This window comes from Canis lupus, chromosome 4 (genome assembly GCF_048164855.1).
Source record: "Canis lupus baileyi chromosome 4, mCanLup2.hap1, whole genome shotgun sequence".
Classification (NCBI taxonomy): domain Eukaryota; kingdom Metazoa; phylum Chordata; class Mammalia; order Carnivora; family Canidae; genus Canis; species Canis lupus.
Genome location: NC_132841.1, coordinates 86,121,701 through 86,133,929, shown reverse-complemented (window position 1 = coordinate 86,133,929; position 12,229 = coordinate 86,121,701).

Genomic DNA, 12,229 nt, shown 5'->3' with positions numbered 1-12,229 from the left:
CTCTGATATTTGCATTAAAAATATAATTCCATACCATAACAATAATTGGTAAAATGCATGTTAATAATTTACTTTTTTTGTTGTTAGAACAATATTACATGGCAAATTAAAACACTGTGGCAAGTGCGGAGTAAAAAAGATCATTGAAGGATTGAAACGTTTTATATGGTACGACCCTTACTTACCATTTTTGCCAGATTTTTTAACGATTTTCATTTTGCACAGAGCTTCAAAATATATGTAGATGGTCCTGGTGAGGGTGGAAATTTCAGTTACTTTCCTCTTTGTCATTTTGCTTTGGACAAATAGGATCAGCTAGTCACCTGTGATCATACTTATTGTTTTATTACAAAAAAAAAAAAAAAAAGAGAGAGAGAGAGATAGGATAAAAAAATGTTTAGATATATCTGGAAAAAAACCTGTACTAAAACAGTTCTGCATAAGCATTACAGAATGGATGTTTTGTAGTGTACAAAAACTTCAGAGCCAAACAGTTTCTGGTATAGGATAAATTATGGATAATTTAGGCTACATTTACTGACAGTGACCTATGGGCAGTGATTAATAGGCTTTGAAGAAAAGGTTTATCTACTCTGTTAAAAAAATAGGCAAATAAAAGTTTTTGTTTTGTGAACTTTAGTAACTTGGTTGAACCTACATTTTGTATTATTTTCATATCTCTGTAATGGATTCATATTAAGAATATATTCACCTAATGCTAATCATACCTAAGTCATGAAGCCAACTGAACATTCGGGAATGGTCTGATATAACAAGAAATGGCCAGTGAAAACTATTTTTCTCTGAACTAAAGTAATTACTCATAACTAGGTTCATATATTTAAGAATTTTGGAAATAAATTGTTCTTTGTAATTTATGAATTAGTTTATTGCCAGAATTCCATATAAGACCTTTAGCCAAAGCTCCATATTAAATGATATTTGATATAAATTGCATAATAATTCATGTTATTTTTGTGTTCTGTGTACTGTTCTTTAAATGCCTGTAACAAAAGCTGATTAAGGCAATGCCTTTCTATCATAAGCAGTGTTCTGACATCAGTGATATTTGCTTTATTTTGCAAAGCAAAGCAGACATATTTCTAGGAGAAGAACTGTGTGAGCCAAAGGCAGACACTCAGCCGCTGAACCATTCAGGTGCCTCAGTCATATGGATCCTTAAATGTAAGATAAATAAATAAGAAAAATAGTATTTAGAAATTATTGCTGCCATTTAACAGAAATAATTAATTTTACATATTTATTAACCTTGTTTAAAGATAGTAGTAAAAAAGAAGCAAACTTCAAATAAATAATGTTTTTTAAACCTCTTTGACACAATTATGGCAATAAATTTAGAATTCAATTGTTTTTAATTGTTGTATATCAGTATGTTGTTTCTGTAATTTTATAGTAGTTGTTGATTGCATTTTTGGACCTATTGAAAATAAAAGAAATTCCAAGTTATATCTGATTAAAATTTAAGAATTAAAGTTATATTAACTAGAGGCATGTGGGTGGCTTAGCTGGTTAGGTGTCTGCCTTCAGCTCAGCCCATGATCCCGGATCCTGGGAACCAGCCTCTCATGGAACTCCCTGCTCAGCAGGAAGCTTGCTTCTCCCTCTGCCCCTCCCTCTGCTCCTCCCTCTGCTCACGCTGTCTTCTCTCTCTCTCTCTCTCTCAAATAAATAAATAAATAATCTAAAAACAGTTATATTAACTAACAAAATGGCTGTTACTTTGGTTCAAAGGGTTTCTTTCAACTTGATAGCATAATTACAATTCAGAGCAAAGGCTCACAATAACTTTCACTTATACAGTTTGCCACAGTACACTATTAACTTTAATGCAAAATTTATGATGAAAATACAGTAACAAAATAATGTAATTAAGTTAATCTATGAACAAATACCAAGTACAAGTGCTTGCTCGTTGACGGAATAAACAAAAGCATGTTGACAGTGCAATTTGGATTCAAAAAACAACTTTAAACTTCAAGTCCTTAAAGATATATATATATATATATATATATATATATATATATATATATATATATTTTTTTTTTTTTTTTTTTTTTAAGGTAAACCAACAAAGGTTATTTTTCTATTGGTAAAGTCATTGACTTTTCATCACAAAAGAAATCCCACGCTCATTAGCATTCTCTCCTAATTATCTTCTCTACCCAGTTTCTGTCAAGGACTAGTTTACTTTCTTCTTCTTTATTTTACCTTTTCTAGATAGTTCATAGAAGTGGAGTCACAGAATATTTGGTTACTTGTATATGGCTTTTTTTCGCTTAGCATAAAATTCCCAAGCTTTATACATGTAGCATGTGTTAAAACTTCATTTCATTTTATTACTAAATAATTCTACCATATGGCTAATCCACATTTTTACTTAATTTTTAGTTGATTGATATATGGATGTTTTTCACATTTTGGCTATTATTACCAAATTTTTTTTTTTTTTTCGTGTGAGCATGCAATTTTCCCAGCTCCATTGTGGTGTGGGGGGATAAAAAAACAACCCAATTCTTTTTGCTGTTATATTCTTTGGCACCCTTAACAGAAAGCAATTACCCATAAATGCAAGTTTTTAGTTTGAGAGTCTCAAATCTATCCCATTTATTTGTATGTGCGTATATAGGCTAGTATCACACTCTTCTGACTGATAACATTTTGTAGTTACCATTGAAATCTGGAAGTGTGAAAATGCCAACTTTCTTTTTATTTTTCTAAGATTATTTTGGCTATTCTTATGGGTTTAGCTGTGTCCTCCAAAAAGGCATGTTGAAGTCCTGTCCCATGTATCATAGGTATAGATGCAACTTCATTTGGGAACAGGATTTTGCAGACTAAGATGCGGTCATAGTCTATTAGGGTGAGAATCCTAGTCCAATATGACTACTATCATGATAACAAGAGAAAATGAAGACCCAGAGGGAAGTCCATGTGAAGATGTGCTGACTCACACAAACAGAGGGAAGATGATTATGTTAAAATGGAAGCAGGGATGGAAGTATGCTGCTGAAAGCCCATGAGTATCTGGGGCTACCAGAAGCTGGAAGAGGAAAAGAATGATCACCATCAAGAGGCTTCACAGGAAGCCTGTCTTCGATCTTAGGTCTTTGCCCATCTATTCCTCTATTGATAACTTGTACTAAATAGATAATTTTTGTAGAAAATTCATTTTTTGTAATGTATTTTTCATAATTTTCTTAATGATTTCCCTGGTGGTGGGGGTGGAGAGTTCAATTAACCTCTTAACATCAAGCAATTTAGTTTGAATTCATAACAATTTCTATAGTATACACAATTTTTATTCTGGAGAGCTCCTTTCCCTCCTTCTTGCATGGTGTTGCAGAGTCATGTCAGGCAAATGACATTTTCATAGATAGTAAGCCCATCAACAATAATTGTAATCATTCCTGTATTCAGTCGTTTGTAGGTCAGACAGGAGAAGAATTATAAACAATTCCACTGATATTGTATATTTATATATCTGTTTACAGTTCCTGATTATCTTTCTTTGTGTGAAATATCAAACATCTAGTGTCCCTTCATATTAGTTTCAATAATTCCCTTTACTATTTCTTGTCTGTAAGTCCTGACAGCAACAGATACTTTCTGTTCTTGTTTATCTTGGAATGTCTTAATTTATATTCTATTTTTGAAAGACATTTTAATGGATATGGAATTGTTTGTTGACAGCCTTTTCCTTTTAGTACTTTGACTATGACACCCCACTGTTTTCTGACCTTTATGATTTCTCTTGAGATATCAACTACTAATCTTACGGAGGATCCCTTGAACACGATGAGTCACTTTTCTTCTGTTGCTTTATCAAGATTCTATCTTTGCATTTATTTTTGACAGTATGAATAAGACATGTTTAGTTGTGAATATCTTTTGAGTTTTTCCTACTTTAAGTTTATTGAACTTCTTGTACGTTTAGATCATTGGTTTTTATCAAATTTGGACAATTTTCAGGCATTATTTTTCAAATATTTTTATAGATTTTTTCTCTTGGGTGTATGTCGGTCCCTTTGGTGGAGTTCCACAGGTGTCTAACACTCTCTTCACATTTCTTTGTGTTCTTCAAACTAGATCTTCCCAGTTGAAACATCTTCAACTTTGTGAATTCTTTCTTTTGTTAATTCAAGTCTGCTATTGAGACCATATAGTGAATTTGTCACTTGTTATGTTTTTCACCTCCAAAAGATCTATGTGCTTATTTTTAATACCATAGATCTTTACTGATTTGGTGAGATGTTGCTTTTTCATTGGATGAGACATGATTTTATTTAGATATTTGAAATATTTTAATCATTGCTTCAATGTCGTTGTAGAATTAGTTCAAACTCTGGACTCCTTTAGGGACGGTTGCTACCGACTTCCCTTTCTTTCCTATGCGCGCGCTATATTTCCTGTTTCTTTTCGTGTCTCATTTTTTTAACTAAAAGTTGAACATTATAAATAATATAGTGTGGGAATTAGGGAAATGTATTCCCCTTTTTGAAGTTGGTCCTTTTGATTTGTGTTTGTTTAGTGATGTTCTTAGACTAATTCCCTAAAATCCGTTTTTGAAATTTGCAGCCACTGAGGTCAGTGTTCCCTAAGTGGGAACAGAAACTTCCTGTAATGCCTTGAATCTGGCTTTTCAGATGTTTTCTGTGTATTTGTTGGGTCATGCCTTCATGGTCTGCAGCATGCAATTATTTCTCAGCCTCATGAAGAATCTCAAGGCCAACTGGAGCCTTTTAAGATCTTTCTTGACCTATTGTTTGGCCACATCCATATGCCTGGCCTTCCCAGTTTCTACTAATCTGCAGAGCTTTTCATGCCCTGCCCTCCCTGCTAAGGATACCTTGTTTCCTACATTTTCCTTTTAAAGTTTCTATCCAGCCTCTTGTTTGGTAACTCCACCTCTAACAGCTTGATGGTATATTGTTTTCTCTTATTGTTTTCAACTACTGAACAAACTCTAGGTGTAATTAAATGAAGACAAAAGCATGAATGATGCTTTTCAGGGAACTCTCACATTGTTCAAATATTAACAGTCCTTGGAGAGGAGTTTTGGGGACTCCAAGGACTCTAAACCTGTTCTACTCCTTCCAGTGGCTACAGGCTACTGATTTGCACAGTTACTCTGATATTCAGGCTGCCATTTCCAAAGTTATTGTAGAACGGAGGAGAGGGATATGGGATGAGGTAAGTTAATACACATCTCATTGTAGAGGAATTCACTCATTTTTCTTAAATACATATTCACTGAATTTTTGCAAGTTTTTGATTAATTTTCAGGATTCTAAAAAGGTTGGTTTTGACATATTTTGCCAATTGTCTTACTGTTTTTTGGATGGATGTATTTTCAGAGTTCTTACAGCACCATTATAGAATCACTGCTTGTCCCATTCTGCCTCAATTTTGACAGAAGTTTTTGCTTATTTTGGGAGTATGACCTCAAACATTTTCACTTGCATGTTTCTCTTCCAAGATTGAGAAGTATTTTCTCTTATATGTAGGCTAAAAAATGAAAAAAATATAGTACTCTAAACCATCTCTAATGTTTATTATTTTTACCAAAATGTCATTACTGGAGAACCACAAAAGTTTGATTGATCTTGAAATTCTGGAATATAGGTGAGGTCTGGAGCCGACCACCAAGAAAGATTCTTGAGATGTCTTTGGTGCAAAATAGTAGTTTTATTACAGCCTGGGATGGGACCTGTGGGCAGGAAGAGCAGCTGCCCTGGGCCTGTGAGGGATGACTGATTATATACTTGCAGAGTTGGGGGAGGTAAGAAAAAAGCAAGATTTAAAAAGGATTTTCATATGCTAAGGAGGACCTAGAGGCCTTGCCATTGTCAAGTTAAAGATCACTTTTCCCTCTAACAAGGTATTAACATTAAGATAACTGGAAGTTTGCTGGACTTCAGCTGTGCTTTGTCCTTTGCTAGCTCTGCTGCTTCAGCAATCTGAATGAAATTTGCGACTAATTCCACATCAGGTAGTTGGGAAGTGGGAAACCATACCAATTCAGGTGACTAGAGATTGTAAGGCTCTACTTAAAAGAGGATGGTGAGTAAAATAGACTAAAAGATGAAATTCCCATATGGTATTTCTTGCCAAGTCACATCATGTTTTTCAATCTATACTAATGTGTTGTGAATTGCACACCCCACCCCCAAAGAGATAAGTTCTAACATCATGTACCTGTGAATTTGCCATTCTCTGGAAATGACATCTTTGCAGATATAATGCAATTAAGAAGATTAATTTAAGGTGAGCACTAATCCAATGATTGTTGTCCTTATAACGAAACAAAACAAAATAAAATTTGCATGTAAAGATAGAGATACACAGACACAGGGGAAATATGTGAAGAATGAGATAGAGATTGGAGTAATTATCTACAGGCAAAATAATGCCAAGGATTTCCAACAACTACCAGAATCTAGCAAGAGGCCAGTAATAATCCTCCCCAAAGCCTTTGAAAAGAAATTATGACCCTACCAATATCTTGATTTTGTATTTCCAGCCCCTAGAACTATGAGACAATACATTTCTCTTGTTTTAAGTCAAATCGTTTATGGTGATTTGTTACAGCAGCCCTAGGAATCTAATACAAAAATCCACAATTGCTGCACTTTAAATAATGTGTCTTTCCTTCTCATATATTTCCCAAAGGAAGAAAAGAAAAATCATGTGCATTTGTGAAATTCAGCTGTAAATCCAGGCTGATTTCTTTCTTCAGTGTGAGGATGCTGCTGTTTTTGATACGGCAGCTTACAGCCCTAATTGAAAATTAAACCTCCACCAAAATATGTCCCATATGTAATGGAGGAAGAATAAGGGGATAATGAAAAAATTTAAATTTCACATGTAGAAAACGGAAAGGGATTAAGGAATATAAAATAACACAGATGCAAAAGATAAATTATATCCTATAATTTCGTAGAAAGGCAACCTAACTTTGGTTCTGATCTTAGATTCCGAACATAATGATTTCAGTTGGAAATTTGGTCGCCTTCTATTATCTTCTGTGGAAACATCATACAGAGATTTTCTAAGCGATTCCTATTTAAAATTATCCACTTTTAGCTAAACTCTTCCTTATAAGCCTGTGACTAGAGGATTGTCTTAGGGATTTGGGTGTTTGCCTTCCTTTCAATTTCTCTGGCTCTACAAATGCTTTAAAGCCCTGGAGTGTTGCTTGTATATTTGATTTCTCTGAATCCCATCAGGTTCTATCATATCACTTTTAAAGAAAAATCTTCCTAAATGTACATGCTTATACAGGCTTATATGGTGAATGACTCCACATCTACTAGAAATTTTACATAAGCAATCACGGACTCTCTTGAACCAATCAGAGTAGTATAAAACCTGTATTTAATCACTTATCAAAAATAGGAGACAATCTGCCCGTCTAGATCTCTACATATATAGTCCTTGACAGTCTGTTGGTTGATATTTGCTGAACTCATTTCAGAGTAGCGTAGCTTCCCTTTACCAAACCACAAATAAATGCAGATTTTTTTTTTTTATCACTTGGAGTCCTCCTATTTCTTTTCATTTACTCACATACTTTTCAGATCAGACCCTTACCCACTTTCCTTAGTATTTTAGCAAAAAGTCTTCATGCTTCCGTTAGCACCCAGCCATCATCTCACAGCTTTGCTTTTGACTAAGAGCAACTAGAAATACTAGACAGGGATAATGAAACAGAACTAGTTTATGTCCGGGTTCTAAGCACCACGCTAGGGGATTTAATAATTTCACCATCTAGTAACACAAAGTTTGTCTGAGTGAGGCCAAGGCAAAGAGTTTTCCATTTTCTTGGCACCCCCACAGCACTCCATTTCCTGCTCTGTTTCGCAGCCCTTGCCTTTGCATTTGTGGAGTTCAAAGTATTGCTTAGATGAGAAAGTAATAGTGTAGCAGGGGGAAAAAAAACACCAAGTTTAAGAATAAAAAATAAAATTAAATCTGTAAATTCAGGTGAAACTCTCCAAGAAAGGAAAAAAAAAAATTCCATGAGAGGAAAAAAGCATTTAGGGGAGGAAAGTATAACCTTATGCTCCCTCACCATCCCCCCCCCCCCCCCAATAACACTAAAGGTTACCAAAATTGTGGTGGGAATCAGATAAGGTAGGACTATGTATCAGGTCAGACCTATACTGCAAATACTCTACCTCCTGTTGCTATGGAGATAAGATGTCACCCTTATGGTTAAGGTTAAAGTCCTTTTAAGAAAAACCATATGTAAAAGAAAGAAATGTTCACAGGATTGGGAGGTGGGAGGATCAAATGTGCTATTTTTAGCTCTACTTGAAGGATAATAGGAAGATATGTTTAGAAGGAATTTTGTCTCTAAGAATAGTTTAGAGAAAAAAGGATTTTCTATACATTCATTTATTTATATATTTATCTAGCTATGATCTGTCTATTAATGTGAAATAAGTCTGTATATTTGAGGGGAAAGAAAGAGAACTGTTGGCTACTGATGTCCTCTTGCATTCTCTTGCAGGGGTAGTAAGATTCAGTGTTTGTAATAATTCATGTGACTCTATATATTTGTGAGTGTGTTTGTTTTTGCTTTATCTATTCATTTGTCTTGTGGCTGGAAAGAAACCCTAGAAAGGAGGCAAGCAAACTGGCTGCTCACACTTGTAATGTTTGACTGGCTCTCACTGTGCTCACCATCACTCAGAGCACAGTTTACTGATTTCTTAGATAATAAGAATCACTGAGGAACTTAAGTAGGACCTTCCAGGCACTAAGGACTTGTTACTCAGGACCTTCCAAATATCCTAAGCTATGTTCTCCAGGTAAGATGTTGTAATTTACATATCTAATGAACCACTGGGTTTATATATTTATATATTATAATATATTATGAATTATATATTCAGTGAATTTGAAGGAGACACTCAAGGTGTGATATTTATAAAATTTGTAATCACATTCAAGGTTGATATTTGCCTTCAAGGAAGTGTGGAAAGCCTTGTTACATGCTACAGAGGACAATTTTTGTTTACTCTTTCTAGCTCAATTCCAAAAATATGCTTTGTCCAACTACATTTTACTCATATTCTTCCATTTGTAATTGGGAAGAAACCAAGGGGGTTTCATAAGAAGTGATTACCACTAATAGGCACTTAAGTGTTAGTTAACTTAAGCTATGGTACACATATTCGCATACTTCTTAGTCTTTTTTTTCTTTGATTAGATCTCTTCATCTAATATGTTTATAAGCTTATTGAATATCTAATAATCTAAAGTAACTTGAAATTTAATGGTTGATTTTAAAAATGGAGCACATAAATTATATACAGAAGATACACATTTAACTATTTGTAATGTTAACTTTAATTTTGATAGTAAATTTTCTTTGCTTTACCACATCATTAAAAAAATATATATAAAATATACCTGAAAGTGGAAATCTAGCTTGATAAAATATTTGAAATCTAGTTCTAATTCACATACTTGTAACAGGGAAAGACACATTAACTCTATGTGTCTCATTTTTTTTTTTATTTGCTTGTGTTTTGTTTTATGAAAATTGGGGCAATTATATCTGACCTTTCTACCTCATTAGATTTTAGTGGAGATAAATGAGAATGTGTTTTGAATACACTTTGTAAACCATGGAACATCATATAGCTATGAGCAATTTTCGTGATCTGACAAAATAAAGCACACAATTTTTCCCTGAGTCTTAACTCAAAGAAACATTAATGGGACTGTGAGTTTTATGTAATGGCTATTGGATGACATACTCAGTATTATCCTCAAATTTAGTTCTTAAATTGACACAGATATACTGTTAAAAATGACTGACTCTCACATGGACTCAATAATGGCTGAGGGAACAAAGTTAAATTGAAATCCAGTGAAGACATTTTTCTGGAGAATGAAATTATTTGTGCAGGTGTTTTTCCTTTAGATGATCTAATAGAGAGATTTAATACTTGGGGATGCTAAGAGAATGGAGACTTGATTTGTCCTTTACACAGTCATTCTCAAATATTAGATGGAATCATCAAGCCCTAGGCAGCTGCTCAATTACAGTCAATAATTGAGCTTATATAGACTTGAACATCACCACATATCCTTGCAAGTTCTGCCTCCATGATTACATTCTCTAATGATCTGCTAGCAGCAATAGTTAACATGTCAGGATGTTCCTCACATATGTTCACTGGTCAGAATATATGTACAGAGAGAACATTTCAATGCAATTTTGAGCATATCACATCCATTTTTTAAAAATCTTTGTCTATGAAGATATTTTTAAGGAAACAAAAAATGGTCTCCTTAATTAATAGCCTAAGACAAAAGGTCTTATTGCTGTGACAATCTGGTCATTAACAAAATAATAATACCTACCATCCTCTTAAGAAGAACAATTTGAGTTAATGGATTATGACAGAAGCAATATTGTTTACAAAAGGATTAGGTGATAAAATAGATTAATTATTAGACTAACATGCTATAAATAGGTTGTTCTGTGGTGTGAAAGGTTGCAGCTTATTGTCTTCTCATTTGAAATACACATCACATATAGGATCATGAATTAAATTATCTTAGACTGAGTGTCTAAAATATTTGCATAACAACAATAACAACACAAAATTAGCTGAAAAAGTGTCTGGGTACTTTTGTGTCGAGTATCTCCATTGTTTCAATTAATTGATTTATCTCAAGAAAACAACTTTTAAATTGTCAGCTACACAGTTATAGGCAACAAAATGTTGTTTATAACAGTGTAAATGCATGAATAATATAAATGTCAAAAAATGAAAAAGCGGTTACATTTATATATTGAAATATTATAAGTACATGAAATGTTTTAAAAATTCTTATGATATCAGAATACATTAACAATGTAGTGTTTAACTGACCAAGGGCCTCTCACTTAAAGCATATTTAGTGTGAGACTATATACACTCAATCATTGTATATTATACTACTGCATCTGTATTGAATATTTTGTTTTACTTTATGTAATTCCCTTTTAGTCTCAGCTTTCTCAATCAACAGGTTACTTTTAAAGTCAGTAAATAGAAGATATTACTTTAAGTATTTTTTAAACTGTAGCATCTACAAGTAATCAAGCAGATCCTATAAACATTTTAAAGCACTAAAAATATTTGCAGGCTTACTCATGCAACTTAACTATTTTGAATGTTTTTTTTTTCCTGAACATATGATTTAATACTGCACTTTGTTCAGAACTAAAAAAAAATTCTTTCAACATTGATTTATTGCTTATTAATCCCCAGGTGTATATATTACAGCTACTGTGAAAGACATCATATTTGTTATTGGTTAGGAACATACATTGCATCTTGTTGGATAGCACCCAAACTTATAAGGTATTATCTTCAATTTTCTAGAGGCTATTTTTATATACTGTAAAAGCCACTGCTTCTCTATGACAGAGTACACAACAAATTCAATGGATCCCGTGAGCATTTTTCCATAGAATTAGTCATTTTCCTATAACAAAAATTCTGTGAACAGATAAATGTGTAGAATACTATCATCTGTTATGATAAAATGTTTGATATAAGACATTTATAGATGTTGGGCTGACAAAGGTGGGAGATGCAGGAATAGCAAACCCAAAACCAGAAAATAGCTAGCTTTAGTAGTAGTTAAATATTCTTTCAGGAACAATTCCTATTAGTTAGGAGTCTGCTGTGGCCAAATATGAGCAAAACGATGAGGATTAAAGTATATATGTGAGCCTTAGAAAGGCTACCTCCTAAAAAACAGAACAAAGCAAAACAAAAAAGCAATGGTCTAGATTTGCTTGGTCAGTGGAAATTTGGACAAATATAATCACTTGTAGTTTTTACTAAAAGTAATTTGTCACTGTATGCTAAAACCATAGATACATCTATGGTTTACTTAGCAAAGACAGTTTTGAGACCCAACATTCCCCAAATAAATGCAACAATATGAAATCTACAGATACAAGAATTGATAATATAGCATTGCTTAGAATTCCCAGGAATTTGGAATAAGAAGAATGATTAAAATCCATATTTTTAACTTGTGTAGAATTCAATGAGTGCCACCATACCTGTCGACACATTCAAACTTGCCTGTGGAATTTACTTAGCTTAGGCAGAAGTTAGAGAATGTGAAAGAAATTTAAAACATTTCTAAATGTTTTTGAAAACAAATTTTGAAAATGAGAAAGTGTGCAATG